Below are 15,104 nucleotides of genomic sequence, written 5' to 3' on the forward strand. Positions count from 1 at the left end.
ACCCACCTCTACCTTATCTCTCCCCGCTTCAGGCTCTCTGCCTTTATTCCTGATGAAGGGCTTTTGCCCGAAACGTCGATTTTGCTGCTCCTCGGATGCTGCCTGAACTGCAGTGCTCTTCCAGCACCACTGATCGAGAATCTGGTTTCCAGCATCTGCAGTCATTGTTTTTACCTCTCCTTCTGGTCCTTAATTGGCCTAATGCTTGTATCACCTTTTTACTGCTTACATGCATATCGAAGACTTAGGGTTCCCTTTTATTTTGGCTCCAAGCTGTTCATATTCTGTGTTTGCGTCTTTGATTGTTTTTCTCACTTAACCTCTGAACCGTACTTTTTCCTGGTCAACTATTGCAAGAACACTTCTCTTATACGTTTTAATTTCTATCTCTCTAGTCATCTAGATTGTTCTTTCTTTGTTTTTGCTACCTTTCCTTTTTGAGGGAATACTTGACTGGGCCCAAGTTCTCTATTCTGGAAAGACTTGTTGTTTTTCCTGCCAAGTTTTGTCTCTAGTTTATTCGACACAGATCCATTCTTACCCCATTGAAATGGCTTTTCCCCAGTTAATTATCCTTGCTGTCAATTTTTCTTTGTCCTTTTCCACAGTCAGCCTAAACCTTATGATATGTGAACATTGTCCCACAAATGCGCGATCCACTTCATTCTCAAGAAGTAGATTTAAAAGTGCCTGCTATCTCATTGGACTGGCGTCACATCGCTATAGAAAATTTTCCCAAACATGCTATAGAAACTCTTTCTCCTCACTGCACTTTTCACAACTACTATCCCAGTCTATTTTTGGATAATTAAACTAGTCCATTAAAACTATTCTATAATGTTTGTGCATCTGTATAATTTCTTTGAAAATTTCTCCCGTGACATCTTTCTCACTAAACAGCACTGAGCAATGTATTTGCAACTTCTTTGCTCTTTAGTTTCTTTCCAAATAGGACCCATCCCTGACTTTTCTTGGACATTGTCCTTTTCCAGCACTGCGGTGTTCTCCGTCATTAGTGCGATCACTTCTGTTGTTCCTCCTGTTCCTGTTCTATCTTTCCGAAACACCTTGCACCAACATGCTGTATCCATCACTTCTTTGAGCCAGGTTGCTGATGTCACAGCGTAGTACTTGCACATGATAATGTATTTATAATTTACCAATCTTCACATGCTCTGTATTCACCTACACCTACATACACTGTAAACCTGAATTAGTCTTTGTTACTTTCACACTTTCTCTGACCCCCATCTGCTAAACTATTATTCTTTACTCTAGTGCTACGTGTCTCTCAAAGTATTCTGTTCATCTTGGTATCCCTGTCTGATATTATCTCTTGGTTTCCAATTTAGTTTAAACTCTCCCCAATAGCACTAGTAGATTGCTTCTCAAGGAACTTAGTCCCTGGCTCTGTTCCTGTGCAACCAATCTAGCCTATTCAGTTCCCATCTCCCTTGCTCCTTTTGAATCATTTATCGCTATTTTCTTCCAGTTTACCTTGTACACCTCTATAGCTTAACCAGTTATGATGCTGCATTACTGTCATCAGCATTTGAAATTGAGCACTGATCTGAGATTGGGATGCACACAGGGGACTTCTATGCTACCTGCCTGTTCTTTTTGACTGCCTGGGGGTAACTCATTTCCTCTCTTTCTGTATATTCTTAAGTGGCAGACTTACCACATCCATAGATATGCCATCCACATTGTTGTCAGCCTCATAAATTCACCATAGTGACACCAGCTGCTGCTTAAGTTCTGAAACTGAGGTCAAATTGCTGAACTGATGATGTGTCCTGCACAAGTGGTTATCAAGAACTCAGGAAGTTTCCTAGAGATAGTAAATAACACAGAATATGGACTCCAGAGGTCAGAGAAGCCCTCTTATTTCTTGATTTATGATTTCACCACACTACTGCAGTATGGTGGCTCAGTAGTTAGCACTACTGCCTCACAGCACGAGACCCGGGTTCGATTCCAGCCTCAGGCAACTGCCTGTGTGGAGTTTGCACATTCTATCTGTGGCTACATGAGTTTCCTCTGGGTGCTCCAGTTTACACCCATGGTCCAACAATGTGCAGGTTCAGGTGGACTAGCCATGTTCAATTGTCCCTGAAATGTCCAGGGCTTTGTGGTTGGGTGCATTAGCCATGGAAAATGCAGGGTTAGGAGGGGTGGGTCTGGGTGGAATGCTCTTCAGAGAGTCATTGTGGACCTTGATAGGCCAAAGGGCCTGCTTCCAGACCATAGGGAGTCTAGGATTCTAATTGTGGTAGGGATGTAAAATGGAAAGCTGTGAATTGGCTACCTGCATGCTCACTGAAAATGAAAATTGAATTTGTGTGTAACATGCTGCCAGTCTCTTTGGCACATCTGCTAAAGTCTAATGTCGCACCCTGTGTCTTTTAATCTATTTAGAAAAGCTTTTGTTTGAAAACCTCCACTTTTTTTTCAAAACCAAGGCTGGATTTGTAATATTAGCCAGACCTGTCATTTTGGCAGAAGGCAGATTTTAGTTTTGAAATGGACAGTGTGCACTATTTAACAAACTGCATCCATCACACTTAGTTGTCCAACCCATAGAATTGTTTAGGTATTAATATCTCCCATTATGCAAAGTAAAAGATTGGAGACAGAATCTCACAGGGTTTGAGTGACAGGGCTATGGCAAGATGTGTGGCAGAACTGGGCAACAAATGTGGCTAGGTCTAACTCGACATTGAGGTTATCTCACGCCATCGTTTATGCTTTTCATAAGCAGGGTGGGAAGACACTCACCAGGCAACGGTGGGATGCAAATTGATGGAGATTAACAATTGTTAAACACCTTGTTAATGTCACAACTTGCCTCATTTATATTCAGCTTCCCATCTTATCAAACTTGCCAAACAAGCTAGGTGTCAGGAAAACCCGATAAGGAAACCAGAGCATGAATTTGGAAGACTGAGCTTGTCACATGCTCCAAATAACCTCCATGTTGGAAACCAGGCACCAACATTTCACAGCTATGTTCCTGGGTGCCAGACACGTGTAACTCACATCCACAAATATTGGCATCTGACATGTGCCAACCTCCAAGAACCCTCATGGCACATCTCTTGTCCACTTCCAGAATGCTTCATTAATGCTGTACCTAGGACTGCTCTGGCAACTCTCATTGTAAAACTGCAGAGAGGCACTGTGTGCTCAGGGACACACACCCAGCCCAATGACTGGACTAGACCGCATGTAAAGGTTCTTTACCTGCTTTCAGTGCTCATTTGTTCCGAGCCTACCTGCCGAGTCCCAGATTGGCACTACCCCGTCCAGCAGTACCTCCAGATTCCTGACCACTAAGCAAGATGCCATTTTCCCTCCTTGCCATGTCTGGGGCAAATGTCAGCAATCATCAGTGCTTGTCTTGGTGCACAGCAGGCTTTTAAAATTGGTACAGGTACAAAGGATGCCACAGAATGCCAGGATATCAACTAAATGCTGGGCTGTTCCCGGAATGGTGCATAGTAAGATAGGGCAAAAATTTGGATATCAGAGATGATAGGGACTTCATCAATAATTAACAAGGTGAGTTTGGTACGATTTGATGAGAGAACTTGCTAGGCCTCATGATGACAAACCTGCAAAAACAAATCTCAGCAAAGCTTAGACTTAACCCAAAAATGTAAGACTCTGATCCAGGTTTTAAAATCTTGCTGAATTCGCAAGGCAGCAGGTTTCATGTCAACTAAGCATCCTTCAATAGAAAAACTCTTTGTTAATATATTTAAATCAGGTGTGCACAGTGCAGTTAGGAGCTTATTTTAAACAACAGCAGTGCCCATATCCAGAGATTTTCCACAGGTCCCTTGAGGAAACCACCAGCTTCTCCTCTGCCAATTGTGCTCTCTCTCTCCATCTGCAAGCACTGGCCCTTTTCAAACTATGACTAGAGCTGATGACTCCACTCCAACAATTCCTGATCTTGGAAATATTTTCCACTTAATTGTCAGGGACCATTCCCAAAAGTCCTTGGTTGAGTCCTCCTGCCAGTGACTTTCATAGAATCTCTGCAGTGTGGAAACAAGCCATTTGACCCTTTGACCCTCCAAAGAGCTCCAACTAAGGTCCAGTCCCCCTACCTGTCCCCTGCATTTCCCATGGCTAATCTACCTAGTTTGCACATCCCTGGACACTATAGGCAATTTAGCATGGCCAATCCACTTAACATGCGCATCTTTGGATTGTGGAAGAAAACCAGTGCACCTGAGGAAGCCCCCACAGACATGGGAAAACATGTAAACTCCATACAGACAGTCAGTCAAGGCTGGAATCGAACCTGAGTCCCTAGCACTGTGAAGCAGCACTGCTAACCACTAAGCCACTTTGCCACCTTTCCAAAAATAGTTCATTGAGAAAAGTTCATGATATTGATTTCACTGTTTTTATTTTGTTTAAGTGCACAGAAATGACAACATTAGGGAGGTAAAAATGCTCCATGATAGTAGAATGAAAAGAGGGTTCACAAACCAGTAGCTCGTTTTACACTCCAACACAACTAATTCCATTACCAGCCTACTGCCCAAGAATTCCTTTGGCAAATGTAGTTAATAAATTTTAAATTGAAATCTCCTCTAGTAGTTATACTTGGCTGGCAAATTAAACCTTTTTTTATCTTTTGTTTAGTTGGTGTAAATGAATTCATTTGGGCCTCAATCTTACAAATGATGAAATTAACATACAATGCTGACTTCTTGTCTCTTTGTTGAACTTTCATTTAAATGACGCCTTTCACAATCTCAGGAAGCCCATAGGGCTTTATAGCCAATAAAGTACTTCTTTAGTGCAGTCATATTACACCGTAGTTTAAAGTTACGGTTCAACTTTGTTACTTGGTGATAAGCCTCTGTCTGCCTCAACAGTCTGTCCCTGATGACAAAGGCCACATTAAAATCAGTCAAATACATTTTCACTGTGTTCTCTCTCAGTTAGATTGCAATTTACTGATCACGTCTGGATTGTTGTCTGCCTGATATTTCATAAGGGTCAAGAGGTTAATTTCTTGTATAATGCGTGAAACTATTATTATCATAGTTGGACTTTGATTAGGTGGCTTAAAACCAACTAGATAGGAACCATGCTGCTCAATTGAAAGGTGCTCCATTGCTACAGGGTAGCACTTGAGTAGCTTGTCTGCATGATAACTATGTAAAGGACTCAAATGGTTGACTTTTTGAAAATCACCTTTGTAATCCTTTGAGAATACACCAGGTCATTTGGATTGTTAGAAAGGAAAAATGCCCTTCATTATGTTAACCAAACATGGTTTACATGTGAATGTACACAAAATTCATTAGGCAGGCAATGAAGCATTCAAAGAAAAGTAATTGGATACAGCATATCTGACAGTTTGTTGCACTGAATGAAGAACATCAACAATTAGTTATGATGATGGTAGCTATTTAGGACATGTCAGATGTACAAATGACTGTATATTTTCCTATATTTGTCATTATTATGAGTTTAAACTTCCTCCTTCCTTTGACTTTCTCAGTTCTGATACTTCATATACATTTTAACAGATGTATATTACTTAGTGTGTCATGTTTTGATTGTAATCGAGGGTGATTAAAAGTAATTAAATCTGCCTGAGACCTTAATGGTTCATGTAATTTGAATCTGAAATGTGAATAAGCAAACAATCCGCACCATCTAAAGTGTAAACTATTTTGTGCTGATTTGATTTGAGCAATTTGTATAATTCTAATATTTAATTAAAACAAAGTAGTTAAACAAAATGCATTCTAAAGTAGATTGCAATTTGGAAGATAATTAATTTCACATCCTCCTGGCTTGATAGTGCATTTTTGTGAGTAAAATCTGGCAAGTGCTAATGAATACAGTTTGCTATTTACCAGAAACAGATTATATTCATTAGCCAAACCCAACTTTAAAAATGGTGAAAGCATTTAACCCTTTCATTGCAAAATGTGTTTGCACATACATATAAATCATTTGCTTTTTCAGATCTGCAATTTAATGCTAACTCAAATGGCTTTACTTGTGAACGATGGCAATGGGAGTAGTCCATTCAGCCTATCAAGCCTATGCTCCACTATTCAATTAAATCATGGCTGATCATCAATCTCAATGCCACTTCCCTGCACTGTCCTTTTCCCTGATACTATTAACCTTCAGAAATCTATTGAAGGTTCCTGAAGAAGGGCTTATGCCCGAAACGTCGATTCTCCTGTTCCCTGGATGCTGCCTGACCTGCTGCGCTTTTCCAGCAACACATTTCCAGCTCTGATCTCCAGCATCTGCAGACCTCACTTTCTCCCCTAAGATTATGTCCCCTAGTTCTAGGCTCATCAGCCAAGGGTAACATCGACATCTACTGTGACACACTCTGTAAAATATTTGTAAATTTGAACAAACTCACCTCTTATTTTTCAAACATTTAGGGAATATAAAAGCACTACAGGAAATGAGTCACAAAATAAATCTGTAAAATTGAAGCTAAATTTTACAGGAAACGTGTACTCAAGTTTAGGAATACAGTGAAAAGTGTACAAAGTCACCATTCTCCGGTGCCATCTTAGTAGACAAGTGACAGGATTAAAAATAGAAGCAGAAATAAAATAAGATATTGTTAAAAATATGAACTTCAATCAATTTAGCATTGGCAAACAAGGAAAAAAACACGATGTGGTTATCCTTTCATTCTTTATATCAAGAGAACAGGACACGTTGGAATACCCGTAGCTGCTGGGTTTTTTTTAGGGATTTTGAGTGAGGCTTGATCATTGGTTGTCTGTTGGCCGAACCAAATCATATAAAACTAAGCTTCTGATTAAACATCTTCTGCACAGATTCAGAGCTAGAAAGAAGCTAACACTAGTTCAGCCAACTCCTGCAGTTGGGATAGTTATTCTCCTTCTGATAATTGATGAATAAGTCTTACCTAACTCAGCAATATATGTTCTATTGAACTCTTGCAATGTAACACTCCAGCAAGCCCTCTCCCAACCCTGGATAGAGTCAACTATTGAACACAGACATCAAATATGCACATGTTTACTTAGAGTCATAGAGATGTACAGCATGGAAACAGACCCTTCAGTCCAATTTGTCCATGCCGACCAGATATCCCAACCTAATCTAGTCCCATTTGCCAGCACTTGGCCCATATCCCCCGAAACCATTCCTATTCATATAACCATCCAGATGCCTTTTAAATATTGTAATTGTATCTGCCTCTACCACTTCCTCTGCCATATCATTCCATCAAAGCACCACCTTGTGCGTGAAAAAGTTGCCCCTTAGGTCCCATTTATATCTTTCCCCTCTCTCCCTAAATCTATGTCCTCTAGTTCTGGACTCCCCCCGTCCAGGGAAAAAACTTTGTCTATTTATCCTATCCATGCCCCTCATGATTTTATATACCTCTATAAGGTCACCCCTCAGCCTCCGAATAGAGTCAAAGAGATGTACAGCACGAAAACAGACCCTACTGTTGTACAACTTTTCCACCTTCATGTAAACAGACTCCATGGAAGGATGATAGAGAACTTTAAAGCAAAACAAAATAACCCAAGATGATTGAAGAAATAAAATAGAAAAAATCTCAATCACGACATAGAGCAAAACACAAGAAAACCAAAGCACTCTGCAAGCCAAATCTTAGCAGCTATGTGAGCTTCCTTCCTCCTTATCTAATTGATGTTTTGGATCGACAGGCTGCCCTGGCAGCTCCACATTTCTTATGGTTGCCCTCTCAAATTGAACATTTTAACCAGTAGTATGAAAAGCCCAAAAATGGTAACATCCAGCATTACACTTCCAGATAGGATTTCCCACTATGTGGCATGCCCTTAAGAGTTTTACAAATAAAACTTACAATCAACTTGATAAGCTCGTAAAGCTGGTCATACCTTGGTAAAGATGTATTTCAAAATTTTAAGATATAATCCATGTGGGGCAGGTACGAAACGTCCTCATCAATTCCTTAACATGTCCTCATAGGAAAGGACATGTCAATATAAGAGAACTGACAGTGTACATTTCATAAACCCTTAACTAGTAACATGTACCCTACTGCAACTTTGACAAGGAATTAACTAAACCAACGTCTAGATTAGAGTGGTGCTGGAAAAGCACAGCAGGTCGGGCAGCATTTGAGGAGCAGGAAAATCGACGTTTCGGGCAAAAGCCCTTCATCAGGAATGAAAGACTTCTGCCCGAAACATAGATTTTCCTGCTGCTCGGATGCTGCCTGACCTGCTGTGTTTTTCCAGCACCACTCTAATCTAGGGTCTAATCTCCAGCATCTGCAGTCCTCACTTTCGCCTACTAGCTAAACCTATACCATTCCTGAAATGTGTACTATTACCATACTACTTAGCATAATTATGAAAACAGACTACTTATTAATTATCATCATTGCAGGATCCAACAAATATACACTTGCCCCAGAAATGCTCTAAGCATTTCTTTTTCATTTATAAAAATGTGTCTCATGCCACCATAATGGCTATCTTTGGGAACAGTATTAATTTTTAAGGATAAAATTGTTGGTTTGCTGTAGTTCACATACACATTAGTGGTTTATTCGTAGTTGAACTTATATTGGACCATATAATTTTGACAAGGATCTGGAATAAATATATCCAAAATAATTATCTTTTAGAAATAATTATATGATTGCATCTGCACATTAGGGGTTGCATTGAATTGGTGGGTACAAGGTGAAACATGTGCACAAGTAACCATGTGTGTTTAGAATGCTAACAGTCTTTTTTTCCCCTAATAATGAATTGTAACCAGTTAGGGGAAACTTACTGATTAGGATGCTCAATTAGAGTATTGTGCAGGCTGATTTTAACTGTATTTGCCCAACAGGGGTGGTAGGTGTTTGAGATTGTGGTGGGGGCAGGGTGGGAGATTTAAAATTCTGAAGCATTAGTGTTCCTACACAACATTTCCCACAGCATAGTGATCAGCTGCAGGAAACAGGCTGGGGAATTGTAACCATTGAACTGGCAGAGTGAGTAAAAATGTCCCAGGTCTCTGTCCCTAGGAAGCTGGACAGATTCATCCACTTCTGTTTGCATACCACTGATTTCAATCCTGGATTAAACTCTGGGATTTCCTATCTCAAAGTTTGAATAGAAAACTATTAATTTGTCCTGCTAAAGTTTACTCTTGGGGAAAAAAACATTACTCGTAATGGTCAGCACTGACTTTGACACACTTGTGTTTCATTACACCAAATTCCTGCATTACTGGCAACTAATTTCAAAGGCTTCAGCATTTCAGCAGTGCCTAAGCTAATTTCAGTTTTATTTTAAACAGCTTTGAAATATAAGAAATAGCACCTAGCATCACAGTGGACAGAACATGATTTGATTAGTCTGAGGCATATTTAAGTCTGATTTAGTCCCTTTGCAGTTTGATCCCACTCTTGCCTTGGATCAGACTTAAATATACCTGAAACTAAATTCATAAACACCACTGAGATAGATGGAAAAGTACATTGTGAAAATGTCCTAAAGAGTTTGCAGACAGCTATAGATAAGTTGAGCAAATAGGTAAAACATCTAGCAGATGGAATATGGGAAAATGTGAAGTTGTTCACTTTGGCAGGAAGAATGAAAAAAACAGAATATTACTTAAACAGACACTACCTTATTCTGAGGTGGAGAGGAATTTAGGTGTTCTAGACCATGACTCACAATATGTTTGTATGTAGCTACAGCATGTAATCAAGAAGACTGTTGGGTTGCATCCTTTATTGTGAGAAGAATTGAACATAAAAGTAAGGCTGACAAACAGAAATTATTGGAAAGGCTCAGCAGGTCTGGCAGCATCCGTGGAGAGAAATCAGTTAACGTTTCACGTTCAGTAACCCTTCCTCAGAATTGATGGTAGCTAGGAAAAAGTTGGTTTGTTTGCAGAAGATGGGGGAGGGGGAAGGAATAAACAATAGGTGGAGATAGAGCCGAGGGAGACGGAAGAACAGTTGGGCAGACAAAGTAGTGCATAACGATTAACCCAGGAGTATGAATAGCTTTTAGTGGACAATTAGTGGCTAATGATGGGTGATGTGTAATAGCTGACCATGATATGCAGGAGCTAGTGTAAGGATATTGGAGAAAGTGCCTCAAGCTGTCAAATTTTGAACTTGATATAAAGTCCAGAAAGCTGTAGAGTTCCCAATCAGAAAATGAGGTGCTGTTTTTTCAGCTTGCGCTGAGCTTTCACTGGAGTACTGCCGCAAGCTAAGCGATGTTGGCCAGGAACACGGTGTGTTGAAGCGGCAGGTACCTGGAAACTCGGTCTTCTGCGAGCAGTATGTAGGTGTTCTGCAAAGTAGTCACCCAGTCCACACTTCATTGCCCCAATGTAGAGCAGTGAATGTAGTAGTCAAGAGTGTGGCGCTGAAAAAGCACAGCAGGCCAGGCAGCATCCAAGAAGCAGGAGAATAGCTGATGAAGGGCTTATGCCTGCAACATTGATTCTCCTGCTCCTCGGATGCTGCCTGGCTTGCTGTGCTTTTCCAGCGCCACACTCTCGACTCTAATCTCCAGCATCTGCAGTCCTCACTTTCTCCTAGCAAATGCAGTAAACTAGATTGAGTGAAGTATAGGTAAAGCACTGCTTCGTCTAAAAGGTACATTTGGGCCCTTGGAAACTGAGGAGGGAGGAAATGAACCCTGTTGCTGTTGTGGGAGGGAAGCGAGGGGTTGAGGGCAGAAGTGCAGGAGACGGTTTGGACCCAGCTGGGAGCCCTGTCAACTAAGGCGTTGAAGAATCCTCAGTTGAGGAAGAAGGTGGACATTTTGGAGGCCACCTTGTTGAAGTTGACATCATCAGAACAGATGTGATGGAGGAACTGGAAGAATGGAATAAGAGTCTTTACAGTAAGCAGGGTGTTAGGACGTATTCCTGAAGAAGGACTCATGCCCGAAACGTTGATTCTCCTGTTCCTTGAATGCTCCCTGACCTGCTGCGCTTTTCCAGCAACACATTTTCAGCTGTGAGGACATATAGTCAAGGTAACTTTGGGAGTCGGTTGGTTTCTAATGGATATTGGTCTGATGATTCCAACTTTGACAAGGGGGCATCTGAAATTTCTACCTTCTTCCTCAACAGCGATAGAATCCCCTTTCTCCTCACCTACCATCCCACCAGCATCCACATCCAGAGAATCATTAGCCACCATTTCTGCACACCATTCCCTTCCCCTCCCCCATTAGCCTTCTGCCGGGACCATTCCCTGCGGGACAGCTTGGTCCACTCCTCCTCCACTCCCAACATCACCGACCCCCCACCCCAGCCACCACAGCCATATGACATCTTCCCCTGCAACTACAGAGTATGTAAGGACCCAAATACACCTTCCAGGTGAAGCGGTGCTTTACTTGCATTTCACTCAATCTAGTTTACTGCATTCATTGCTTACAATGTGGTCTTCTCTACATTGGGGAAATGAAGCGTAGACTGGGTGACTATGTTCTGCCCACAAAAAAAGACCCTGAGCTTCCAGTTGCCTGCCACTTCATCGCACCATCCTGTTCCTTGGCCAACAACTCTGTCTCTGGCTTGATGCAATGCTCCAGCGCATCTCAGCACATGGAAGAAGAATGTAGTTAAAGCATCCATACTTCTGGACCAAGACGCTTGGGTTCAAAACCTACTTGCACCAGAGGTGTGCAATTATATCTCTGAACATGTTGATTAGAAATGTCTAGACAGACAAAAGGATTGTTGATAGAAGACCAAGGGAAAAGAGAAGTTGGAGAGTTGATAATGGGATTACATTAGATGATAGATATAAGGACTTTCACTCAATGAAATTGCCATTATGTTTCCATTTGGATTTGTTTAAAATCTATCAACCAGCATTGTGGATTCAAATAACATCAAAAGAGGAATTGTATACCATGCTTGTCAACATTTACCATGGTTCGGGTGTAATCTGCATATGCATTGGAAAAATCTATAGTTAGAGTGTCCAAACTATGGTCCTTGAATCCTGTTAATCTGACCTTGAGCCCATTAGTTTATTCACACGTTTATGCAAATTTATTATTTTCTGATTGTCCTGATTCATTTTCTTTTCTGTTGGCCATTTACATTGAGTAGAATTTGTTACTATCAACAATTTTAAATATATACAAATGAATACCCCTAATGGGAGAAAAAGTCAAAGTTGAACGTCTCAACTTTGGGATTGATTTATGTTTTTAAGTTTGAAGAGGGGGCAAGAAAATTCTGAGAAACATTGTTTTGCTAGAATGGTACAAAAAGATAGAAATTGTATAAGTACATATCTGGACTGGTGTACCTCTTAATGGAATAAACAGTAAACAGTTGTTTATCGGACTGTTGGATAAGATATCCTGAGATTCCAAAAGGATCAGTATTAGGAGAACTGTTTACCTTAATCTATTCTAACAACCTAGACGTGAGTGTATGGGGCACACTTTCGAAATTTTTGGTTGACACAGAAGTGGAAGTATTGTCAGTTGTGAGGAGTATAGTGATAAATTTCAAGAGGTAGATGAAATTTAGTACAGAGATATGTGAACTGATAAAACTTTGGCAGGAATATGGAGGAAAGGTAATATAAAAAGATATTGGTCATTGTCCTGAAACAATAGACAGAGAAAACGTTTTTCTCAGAGGATTATGAGCCTTTGGAACCCACTTTCTCAAAAGGTGTTGGAAGCAAAATTTTTGAATATTTTCAAACAAAGTTATGTTTCTGATAAGTATGGGAGTGAAGGGTTGTGAGAGTAGGTGGAAATGTGGAGTAATCAGATTGGCAATGATCTTTTTTGACTGGCAGAAGAAAGGTTGAGGGGCTAATTGACCTATTTTTCCTCCTAATTTCGATATTCATATATCCACAGATGCTGCCAGAACTGCTGAATATTTTCAGCATTTTCCCTTTTTGTTTCAGATTCACAGCATCGACCATATTTTGCTTTTCTGGTAAATGCAAGCCTGCAATTCTAAGTGCGCTACAGGAGAGAGGAACATGAGATTATGCTTGCAAAAATTGTTAAAGGTGACAGATTGAAGGTCAAGAAAGCATTTGATTAAAAAGTAAGAAGACCCGGGCTTTATCAATAGATTAACAAATTACAAAAGCAAGGAAGCTTATGGTGAATTTGTCTAAAATCCGACTTGACCACAACCACTGTAGTGGATCTTATTCTTCACACAGTACTTTTGGAAGGAAGCCAAAAATTTGGCAAAGGTGTAGAAAAGATTTCTGTGAATTCCTCCAATAATTCAGCTACAGGTATTGGAGGAGAGGTCGTAATGATAAATGAAAGCTCGGGTCTCCTAACTTCCTCTAATTAATTCTGGAATTGAAAAGATCAAGGATGTCAGCCCAGTGGGTAATGGGGTAGGCCATTCTATGTGGTCCAGTTGTGAGGTGTAACTTGGCAGGCAAGTGTGCTCGGGTTGCATTCTGAGAGTACCTCCTGTTCAGGAACCCAGTGCCCAACCAAGGGGGGCAGCAAGGGTTGTCCCTGTAGAAACCCACCACCTGCCCTTTACAGCAGCTAATGCATTCACTATGCCCCCCACTGCGTGACTGGCCTTGATGACCCCACCCTAGTCAACTGCATTCCAGGGTAATGATCATTCTCCTGGGGCCCACTGCAGTGCTGGCCTCTGATTGGCTAGCAGTTTTTGGAGGGGGAGCATCTGCGCTGCAAGATTCTGAAGAGCCGATGCCAATCAGAAGACTGCCTGAATTGGCTGCAATAGGATTGTCACCCATACGTCATCTATTGTATGGGCCCAACACTGCAATCATTAAATATTCATTTTCTCAAAGGCTTGAAGTAAACAATTTTCCATCTCCAATCTTGGTGTCCGTGAGCAATGTCACAGCAGAATATTTGTCCCATATCTTCCTTAACTGTAGCCTTAATTGGCTTCTGTTTTGAGTGCTTTACTTGACAAGTAAATCATTCTTTTACTTATCTAATTACTAATTTATTGGCCTGAAGCCCAGAAACAAAATACAATAAAACTGTAAATTGTTAGAAATACACATCAGATCTGTGATTTTGGTATATTTTCCAACATTTTAACTCTTTTCACACAAAAAGAAAAGTAATCAGCTATCTCTATTATTGTAATAGCATGTCACATACATGCATTCTTGACCACCATTTGGTCATTTTCCTCGGTTGCACCTGGATGTGTTTAATTGGGCTACAGAAAATTAATTTAACAACGACATTATCAGGAGATGACTTGTGCATACTAGTTTCCCAGAACCCTGATATTAAAAAGCCAACATAAAGGCCTTTTGTTTTTATTTTAAATATTCCCACAAGCAGGGTTTCTTGTCTTTCATTCGCCAAGTCTAAAAACGATCTTTACCCAAACTGTTACCCTGCACTTCTAGCATCTACTATCTCAATTTCATTTCAGCATCTGCATATTTTTATTTATTAAATCTATAGTAAGAGACAATTTTGAATGCACAAATGCATTTCACTTAAATTGCATACAAACAGTGTCAGGATTAGTTCAGATTTGAACATTACAATATGTTGAGTGCTTTTAAATACTATGTAAAATTGTTTTGGGATATTAAAGCTTTATCCAGTGGCATCACGACAATTTCTATTAAAATTGACAAAGCTATTGTTGGAGAGTGACAGGTTGCCATTCAGTAGTGTCTTTTCAAATGCCATTTACAATATTTTGAACACCAGAAAAGCATGAGACGTTGTTATTTCGGCAGCTCGTATACTAAAATTGGAATGGTAAAAGGAAGATCAGCAGGGCCCCTGCCGAAGGATGACATGCAAATTTGTGAAGTGTAAACTTTTACAAAAAGGAGAGCCATGGTTTTGAGTACTTAACACTGGAGAAACATGAAAACTTTATTTCTAGCAAATTTGGGTTTTCGGTCACTTTGTACATTTATTAGTCTAAATACTTCTCTACGGCTAATGTTTCCTTCAACTCTTAACAATCGAAAGAAATTTCACCAGAACACCACTGGTTACTGCTTCAAAGCCTCACAGCAATGAATGCTGTTAATTAAATGAAACAAAACCTAAGATGCTGGCATAAAGCTGTGGGCAAGTGAT

The 15,104-nt window shown here is 40.3% G+C and overlaps 1 protein-coding gene and 1 non-coding gene across 2 annotated transcripts in view; both read left to right on the plus strand.

Annotated features, from left to right (window-relative positions):
• The window catches only part of LOC122550241 (dynein axonemal heavy chain 11-like), a 456,308-nt gene that overhangs the window by 390,366 nt on the left and 50,838 nt on the right, over window positions 1-15,104 (plus strand). The gene's annotated exons all lie outside the window — the stretch shown is intronic.
• LOC122550393 lies at window positions 14,740-14,843 on the plus strand. Its single transcript, XR_006311841.1, has one exon. It is a non-coding gene; the product is annotated as a U6 spliceosomal RNA (small nuclear RNA).

Source organism: Chiloscyllium plagiosum, chromosome 5 (genome assembly GCF_004010195.1).
Source record: "Chiloscyllium plagiosum isolate BGI_BamShark_2017 chromosome 5, ASM401019v2, whole genome shotgun sequence".
Classification (NCBI taxonomy): Eukaryota; Metazoa; Chordata; class Chondrichthyes; order Orectolobiformes; family Hemiscylliidae; genus Chiloscyllium; species Chiloscyllium plagiosum.